This window comes from Aethalodelphis obliquidens, unplaced genomic scaffold (assembly GCF_003676395.1).
Source record: "Aethalodelphis obliquidens isolate GAN/ISIS:26980383/991018 unplaced genomic scaffold, ASM367639v1 scaffold12, whole genome shotgun sequence".
Lineage (NCBI taxonomy): Eukaryota > Metazoa > Chordata > Mammalia > Artiodactyla > Delphinidae > Aethalodelphis > Aethalodelphis obliquidens.
The window spans coordinates 34,930,530-34,938,685 of record NW_020837956.1 but is presented as its reverse complement, the minus strand read 5'-3'; the positions used below and the strand labels follow the sequence as shown (position 1 = coordinate 34,938,685).

Below are 8,156 nucleotides of genomic sequence, written 5' to 3'. Positions count from 1 at the left end.
TCTCTCTCTCTCTCTCTCTCTCTCTCTCTCTCTCTCTCTCTCTCTCTCTCTCTCTCTCCCTCTCTCTCTCTCTCTCTCTCTCTCTCTCTCTGTCACACCCACACACCCACCCACACCCCTTACATCATTTACTTCAGCAACTGAGAAACATCAGCTGTGGAAGAAGAGTATTATCATTGCCATTCCTGTTTCTGGATAAATTTTTCATTTAAGATTAGGATTGTCATTAGATTATTATTTTTTCTCTCTTTTTTAAACTGGTTTAGGAGAGTGGGATGAGATGGGAAGAGAGTTACACAAAAGTTACAAATCCTTTTCCTGTTTTGCTGGGAAAAGACAAATTCAGGAAGTTTGTGAACTGATAACACCCGTTGCCACTGATTCTAACTAACCCTCAATTCTGAATTTCATTTGTCCATTTTTCCTGTCTGCTCACTCACAGGGATGTCTTGTGAGTTCTCGAAACTTCAGGTTGCCGTCAGTAAACAAACAGATAACTACTGTTTGTGCCCGTTTGATACTTTGAAATAGAAATTAAATGCCATGAGATAAACAACAAGGTCCTACTGTATATGAGAAGGAACTATATTCAATATCTTGTAATAGCATAATGGAAAAGAATCTGAAAAAGAATATATATACCCTATCTATCATCTATCTATCTATCTACCTATCTATCTATCTACCTATCTATCTATCTAAGCTATCTATCTATATCTGAATCACTTTGCTGTACACCAGAAACTAACACAACATTGTAAATCAACTATACTTCAATTAAAAAAAAAAAGAGGGACTTCCCTGGTGGCGCAGTGGTTGAGAGTCCTCCTGCTGATGCAGGGGACACGGGTTCGTGCCCCGGTCCGGGAGGATCCCACATGTCACGGAGCAGCTGGCCCTGTGAGCCATGGCCCCTGAGCCTGCGCGTCCAGAGCCTGTGCTCTGCAACGGGAGAGGCCACAACAGTGAGAGGCCCGCGTACTGGGAAAAAAAAAAAAAGAACTTAAATGCTGGATGTCCCTATCAGCCTTAACTACACTGTCATACTCATTACTCTCTGGGAATTTTGTAGTTTTAAATGCGTCCCACCATCAGAATCTAAACCAAGTAAAGGCGGAGATAAAAGGTGAGAAAACAACTTATTTAATATCTTTTGCCACAATGTCAATTCAACATCCTATAATATGCAAAGCCTTTAGTGACAGTACCATATACTTCATTCCTTGTGAAAGTCAGAGATGGTCTGCTGGAAATGAATTTTCCTGCTGCTTCTGTTGGTTGCCTTTGCTGTTTTGCTCCTGTGGGGCAGATCCCCAGCCCGCAGATGCTGACAGCCACTCTGGATTTGTAGCCCAAAGCACACTTCCCTCCACACACGCACTGCATCTCCACCACACGTGTTGGTGCAGATGTGAATCATCTTTGCAAACAAACTGATTTCAAAGATGATTTCAAGAGTGAGTCTAATGAGCAGTGAATATGGACTGATTACTGTATTTGCAAAGAACCTTATTTTTTTCCCCTAACATTGCACTAAAGATCGGCCCAGTGCTTTCTCGCAGGCTTACAAATGTAAGTAATCAATGTGTTTGCGTAAATGTTTAAAGATGTCCACATTCATGTTTATGAATCGATGGACTCCTCATAATTGCTTTTGTGTGATCTGATAGACACAAACATAAACAGGACCCACCATATCTTAGAAGCCTTCCTCATGGAATTTAGAAAAATGTGGTGATGAAAGAAACGTTTATACCACATCAAAAAATCTCGTAGGAAGAATTACAGATGGAAGAATTCATGCTTGGATACATTCAGTTGTATATTTTTCTTTATTTGTAACATTGTCTTTGTGATTTAGTTTGTTTCCTTTATTGTGGTAAGAACACAACATGAGATCCACCCTCTTAACAAATTTCTAAGTGTACATTACCATATGGTTTGCTATAGGCACAGGGTAGGACAGCCGATCTCAAGAACTTATATATGTCTTGCATAGCGGCAACGTTAATAGTTATTAAACAGAAACTCCCCATTTTCCCTTCCCTGAGATTGAGGTGCTTAAGTCTACTTCTAGATCTTCTCGACTTGCTGCTTCTCCACGAGGCACTGAATTATTAGCTCACAACCTCCCAATCATGCACAGAACAGATGCTTCTTGAGGTATGGTTGGGTGATAATATAGAGTCACCTACAGAGACCTGGCTTTGGCTTCTGACTGTCCTGGGTTCAAATCAGAGTTTCTCTGCCTGTTAGTTGTTTGATTTGGGGCAGGTCAACTAGTCTCTGAGTTTCCGTTTCTTCATTTCTAAAATGGGGAATATTATTTACCTGGCAGGGCTGTTATGGGGATTGAACGGGACAACATTTTTAGAGCACCCTAAAGTTTCTGGCAAGTAGTAGATGCTCAACGAAAGGTCATTTCTTCCCATACCCCTTTCTCTACCTGGAAGCTTGCTCTAACTCAGGTGTGAAAGAGAAGCAGAAGAGCATTCCTGGAGATATTTCTGGCTTACAGTAGTTTGGGAAAGCTAAGTAATTTATGGGACTAAGGGAGAGAGGAGGGGGCGCCATGATGATATTTTTGGTGTATGCCCAGTGTTTTCTAAAATTTGGGCCAATTAATATTCCTTTAACCTGGAATGCTTTTCTTGCCTCTCCCTTTAAGTAGTTCATGTCCTCCACCAAACCTTTCTTGTAGGACTTTCCCAGCCAAAGTTGCTTACGAGCTTGTGCTCCTCAGAACTTCCATACATCTCTCTCAAAACATCACATTTGTCCTGTGTCCTTTCATAGCTGTTGAAGCCTTGGCTTATAGTTTTTACTGAAGTCTATGTGTAGTGAGAGCAAAGGCACCTCCATTTCATCACTGCATATTGGACACCTAGGGGACCTGGCAAGGGACCGTATATGGCAAGTCATATGGGTTTGGGGATAGAAGACCTGGGTTTGAGTCCAGCTTTATTGTTTATTGTGTGGTATCAGGTAAGTCCCATAGATTTTTGTCGAATGTGTTTCCTTATGTATGAAATGTTTATAATAATCCCATTGGCCATTTAAAAAATAAATGTCCTCAAATTCTATTCAAAACGGGTACAATATAAATAAAATGAATGGAATGGCTTCTACTCTACCTTCATTGAGGAACTGTTGGTCAGCCATAGCGGATCACGGCTGTGAGAGTATTTGATGAACAATAAATGCGGTACCCACACTATGTATAGTTATTAGGCACTCATTGAATATCTCCTGAGTCAATGCTTAATGGAAAGATGTCTTTCCCTTTCTCTTTTATTGGCCTGGGAAGAAGGGTCACAGCTTGATAACATGCTTGGGGGAAGGGGAGCAACAACTCTTATGGGAAAGAGACAGTCAAGGGAAGGTGGCAGCATCGGACACACAGTAAATTTAATTAAATATATGTGGAATAGGGTAGAGTGGTTGGGAAAATATATCATAATATAGAAAAGTGTTGAGAGGTCAAAAGAAGCAACGTAAGCATTGATTAGACTCTTTTCCCCAACTCCGACCTTCCTCGTCCCCTTTCCATGCATCATTTTTTTGGTACAGCACTTTACACCTATTTATTTGTTCATTTTTCTATGTGTTTATATTTGTTTATCTGATTATTTAGTTGTTAAACATCTCTCTCCCCTTGCTAGATGATAAGCTCTAAGAGGCAATGATTTTTGCTCATTTTCCTTACTCGCATATCCATGGTGCCTAGAGTAATGCCTGGCTAATGCCTGCACAGGGCAGGTGCTCCCTAAATGCTTGTAGAATGAGTCATGATGAATTTTACTGTCTTCCTTAGGCTGGGAAGATATTCAAGCCACCTGGTTTTTGGCCCCAGGATTCTCCTATATTTCACGACATCATCCTTCTGGTTTCCTACTTATCTCCGTCTTGGATTATCTTGTCTATTTATTTGCTTATTTGTTTGCCATTTGTTCCCTTCCAATTGAGGCTGAGTAGTGATCTGAGTACAGACGGCTTGGGATTGAATTCTGGTGCCATCACTGACTAACCTTATGGCCCTGGGCAACTTGCTTATCCGTTCAGAGCCTCAGTTTCCTCGGCTGTAACATGGGGATAATAGGAATTCCTGCTCCCAAAGTTGTTGTGAGGATTGAGTTTGTTAATGCACACATAGTACACCACCAGGCACATAGTAAGTGCTCAGTGAAGGGTTATTATTATTAAACTATAAGTAACAAGAAGGCAGGGGCACTGTGTCTCTTACTTATTCTGCTGTCCTTGCTGTCGATTACAGAGTCACCACTCACTAAATATTGATGAATAAGTGAATAAATATGTCAAAACAAGTAGTTGTAATATAGACATTTGTCTTAACAGTATCAGACATATAAGGAATTTTACTGAACAAGCATTTTTGAAAAGTGCCTGCTATATGCCAGGCACTGTGGGGAGATGCGAGGATTCATCTATCCATTTATTTATTATTATCTACATGCGAGCATCTCAGGCTGAATCCATGGCCTCAGAATGCCAAGGATTTATGGGCTCCAGTGAGAAATGGTGATCTGGACTAGTTCTGGCATGGTTGTCCTTTGATAACGCCCTGAACCAGTGTTCACTGGACACTAACCCACACCAGGTCCTCATTGGGCCGCAGGGATGCAGTGATGGAAAAGGCCAATCCCTGCAGCAAAGAGCTCACGGCATGTGTTTGATGTGAAAGAGACAACCAGGGTGCACTGGGGTGAGTCTATGGTAGAGAAAAGGAACGGGGCTTGGGGAGCACAGAGGAGGCACCTAGATGAGAGTTGAGGGTGCAGAGGGTGAGATACAGTGTCCAGTGTTACTCTCAGGAGCTTCACATACAGACAGTTCAGGCCAACCTCAGCAATGGTGGAATGCCACTCTGAATCAGTGAACAGGAACGAATTATAGGACCTTTTCCCCCTGCAGGTAGTTGTAGTCTCTTCTGAAAGTACACCATCATCACACTCCTCATAAAGGACTGTGATTTTCTATTTGTCTGTTTTATTACCCACGACACTGAGCTCAGTGAATATTTGTTGAACCAAAATAAATCAAATTCCCAAGTGTGTTAATTTCCTAGGTTGCTGTAACAAAGTACCATAAGCTGGGTAGCTTAGAACAACAGAACTTTATGTTTCCTCATTTCTGAAGGCTAGAAGTTCACTATCAAGATTTGGCAGGACACTGCTCCATCTGAGACTCTGGAATCCTTGCGCCTTCCTAGGGTCTGATGCTTTGCCAGCCATCTTTGGCATCCTTGGACTTGTAGGTGTATCACTCCAATCCTCTGCCTTCACGTGCTGTTCTCCTCGTGTCTTCACATCGTCTTCCCTCTGTGCGTGTCTGTCTCTACGTCCAAATTTCTCATTATAGGACACCAGTCATTCGGATTAGGAGCTACGCTTAATGAGCCTATCTTAACTTGATTAAATCTGCAAAGACCCTATTTCCAAACAAAGTTACATTCTGAAGTATGGGGGGTTTGGACGTCAGCATATCTTATTTTAAGGGGACACAATTCAACTCATAACACCAGGCTGGGGAGCTCGTGGATTTGGGGGATGAGCAAGAAGGTTAGCATAGCAGGGAGCTGCAGAGGACATGCATGAGGCTGGGGGCTTCGTGGGATCCTCACCAGAACAAGGAAGCCTATGGGAAGACAGTCTTTAACCAGAGAGTCAGACCTACCTTTGGAGGCTCTGCTACAGATATTCAGCTGAACCTTACTGGAACTTGGCTTTCTAATTTCTGAGTCCAGCCTGTTATTTAATAGGACCTAACATCTGTCCAAAGGGCTGGAATCTGTTCCTGCCTTCCGGGCTCCACTCGACACCTGAAACCCGAGGAAGACACTCTCTGACTTCAAGCCTTGGCACTAGACAGCCTCTTTAGCCATCTGGATCAGTTCAAACCAGGTCTGATTTCAGCTTTGCCTCTGTGGGCTCCTAACAGTAGTACAGGTAGTAATATGGCTTCCTCTAGTTGAGAACACAATAGTTACCTCATCTCTGGTCTTCTGACAGCCTCACTGTTGGGGCTTCACTGGGGTAGGGTGGAGATCATCTCCTTGGAATAGAACAAAGAATGGAGACTGGAGAGTTCATATTGACACGCACACGGCCACACAGCTAGTAAGTGGTGATGTCGGGGTCTGAAACCTGTTGCATGGAACTCCGCAGTCTTTATGTTCATCTACCCTACTTCCCTTCAGCCAAAGGCTTGGGGGCAGCTCTAGGAAGGTTTTGACCCCTATTCCTATCATTATCCAAATAAACCATCCTCTTAAATGACCACCTGCCTCCCCTGAATCTTTCTGTCCTGTTGATCCTCAAACCAGAGGACAGGGGTGGTGAGACAAAGACAGCCCGGGTCATGGAACACTCATTCCTCTGTTCTATGCAGTGTGTCTCTCTGGGTTTAAGCCATCGGCTGCTGGTGCAGGGGCGCTAGGATGCTCATGTTCTCCAGAAAGTTCTCTGGCCTTCAAGGCTGTGGGGGAATTCATCACTTTTCAAAGTAATCAGAAGACTGACCTTCCAGAATCCCGCCCCCCTCCACCTGCCCCGAGTTACCTCTCCATCGCCTCCTATGAGATCGCTGTCATCAGTGGTGTTCTGAAGGTTTCCAGTGTCGAGCAGCTAAAGATAAACGAGAGCAGTGAGCTGGACCAACACACGTTCTGCAGAGAGAATTCATTAGTGGGGGAGGTCTGAAGAGGAGTCACTTTTGCGGCTCTAGTTCCTGTCGCTCTGAATCTCCATCATGGACCATAGGAGGCGTGTGGGCTGGGAGGGCGTGGACCACGTGGGCTGCTTTTGTCAGCCAAGCCGCAGAAGGGAGCCACACGGCCCCGAGGCCAACCTCAGCCAGCCACAGGGGTGGGCTCTCTCAGGAGCGAGCGGGGGGCCAGCAGGACTGGGGTTTCCGCTTTCTCACAGGAAGGCTCAATTGCTCTCCTCGGGACCGCAGGGGCCTTGCTGAGCAACAGTGACTCAGCTTCCTGTGTACGCTGGCAGGCGAGGAGGACCCCTGACAACGCAGGGCCCCTCTTGCCTGTGCGTTCCCTCCCATCCACTTCCTGCTCTAGAAAACCTACAGTGATGATCCAAGTCTCTGTTTACCGGAAGCCTTGTTGAGAAAAACAGTTTGTACTTCACATTTCTACAGCATTTTTTCACTTTATAAAAACATTTTCTCGCACATTGGTTCATCCAATGGTCACACAGACTCTGAGAGTGCAGGGAGGCCACTGTCACCACTGTTACACAGATGAGGAAAGTGGGACTTGGCCAGTGAAGGGGGTTGGCCAAGGCCTGTCGCTTATTGGTGGAGGGTTGAGGCTCAAGCCCAGGATTCTAGAATACTCATTCAGGACCTTATTGTACTTTCTTGGGTGGCGCTCGGCGTTTCGCCCTTATCGTGTGCTTGCTACAGGTAAAATGCTTGTTGACTGAATGACCGACTGTAATTTTCATCCATCGTGAGATGGATCCTTAGGGCTCTAAGCAAGCTACCGTGGGGGAGTGGGAAAGACACGGGCTTTGGAGAGACAACCCAGGTGCAAGTTACACTAAGACTCACGTTAGCTACATGATTTTAGGTAAGGTTCAAATTCTCTAAACCGTAGTTTTCTCTGAATACAGAGGATAATAATGGTGATTTTTCAGGGCGCTTCTAAGATTTGAATGAGATAATACGGATCGAGGGATGGCATAGTATTTGCTATGTAGAAGTTGCGTGGCTCTGCAGGGCTCTTTCCATCGCCCTCACAGGGATGCTTAGCTTCAGAAACTCGTTAGAGTTAAACAAATCTTGCAGACATTTTCTTTATATATGGGACAATGCTTTTGCTTAGTAACCTCTGAAAAATTAAGGACACAAGGGTGCAAAGCAAATAAAGTCTGGTCCTGGCTCATTTAGCCACTATAATCAAGAAATGAGCTATACCCTACATGAGGATTTCCCAGTTCTGTACTCTAAGTTCTGGGTACCAAGATTTCTCATCATTTCTTTTGACTTATTTTAGATAAACATTTCTGGCCTTGTAAACAGAGTGGAACACACCCTGCATTGCAGATTCTCTGTCTGTGTTTCTTACTCCTCACCGGACGATCTGACTTTCGTTGTCCCTTGCTCTTGCTGACCTGCAA

At 44.2% G+C, this 8,156-nt stretch overlaps 1 long non-coding RNA gene across 2 annotated transcripts; it reads right to left on the bottom strand.

The window, feature by feature from the left end:
• Positions 1 to 1,830: 1,830 nt before the first annotated feature.
• LOC113624155 (uncharacterized) lies at positions 1,831 to 6,895 on the bottom strand. 2 transcript variants are annotated; one of them, XR_003434247.1, is made up of 3 exons: positions 6,579 to 6,895; positions 6,008 to 6,072; positions 1,831 to 5,355 (listed from the first exon to the last, which is right to left on the bottom strand). It is a non-coding gene; the product is annotated as an uncharacterized LOC113624155 (long non-coding RNA). The 2 variants fall into 2 exon arrangements; XR_003434246.1 differs by lacking the exon at positions 1,831 to 5,355 and adding an exon at positions 5,362 to 5,839 and having other exon boundaries at positions 6,579 to 6,894.
• Between the last annotated feature and the right edge of the window lie 1,261 nt (positions 6,896 to 8,156).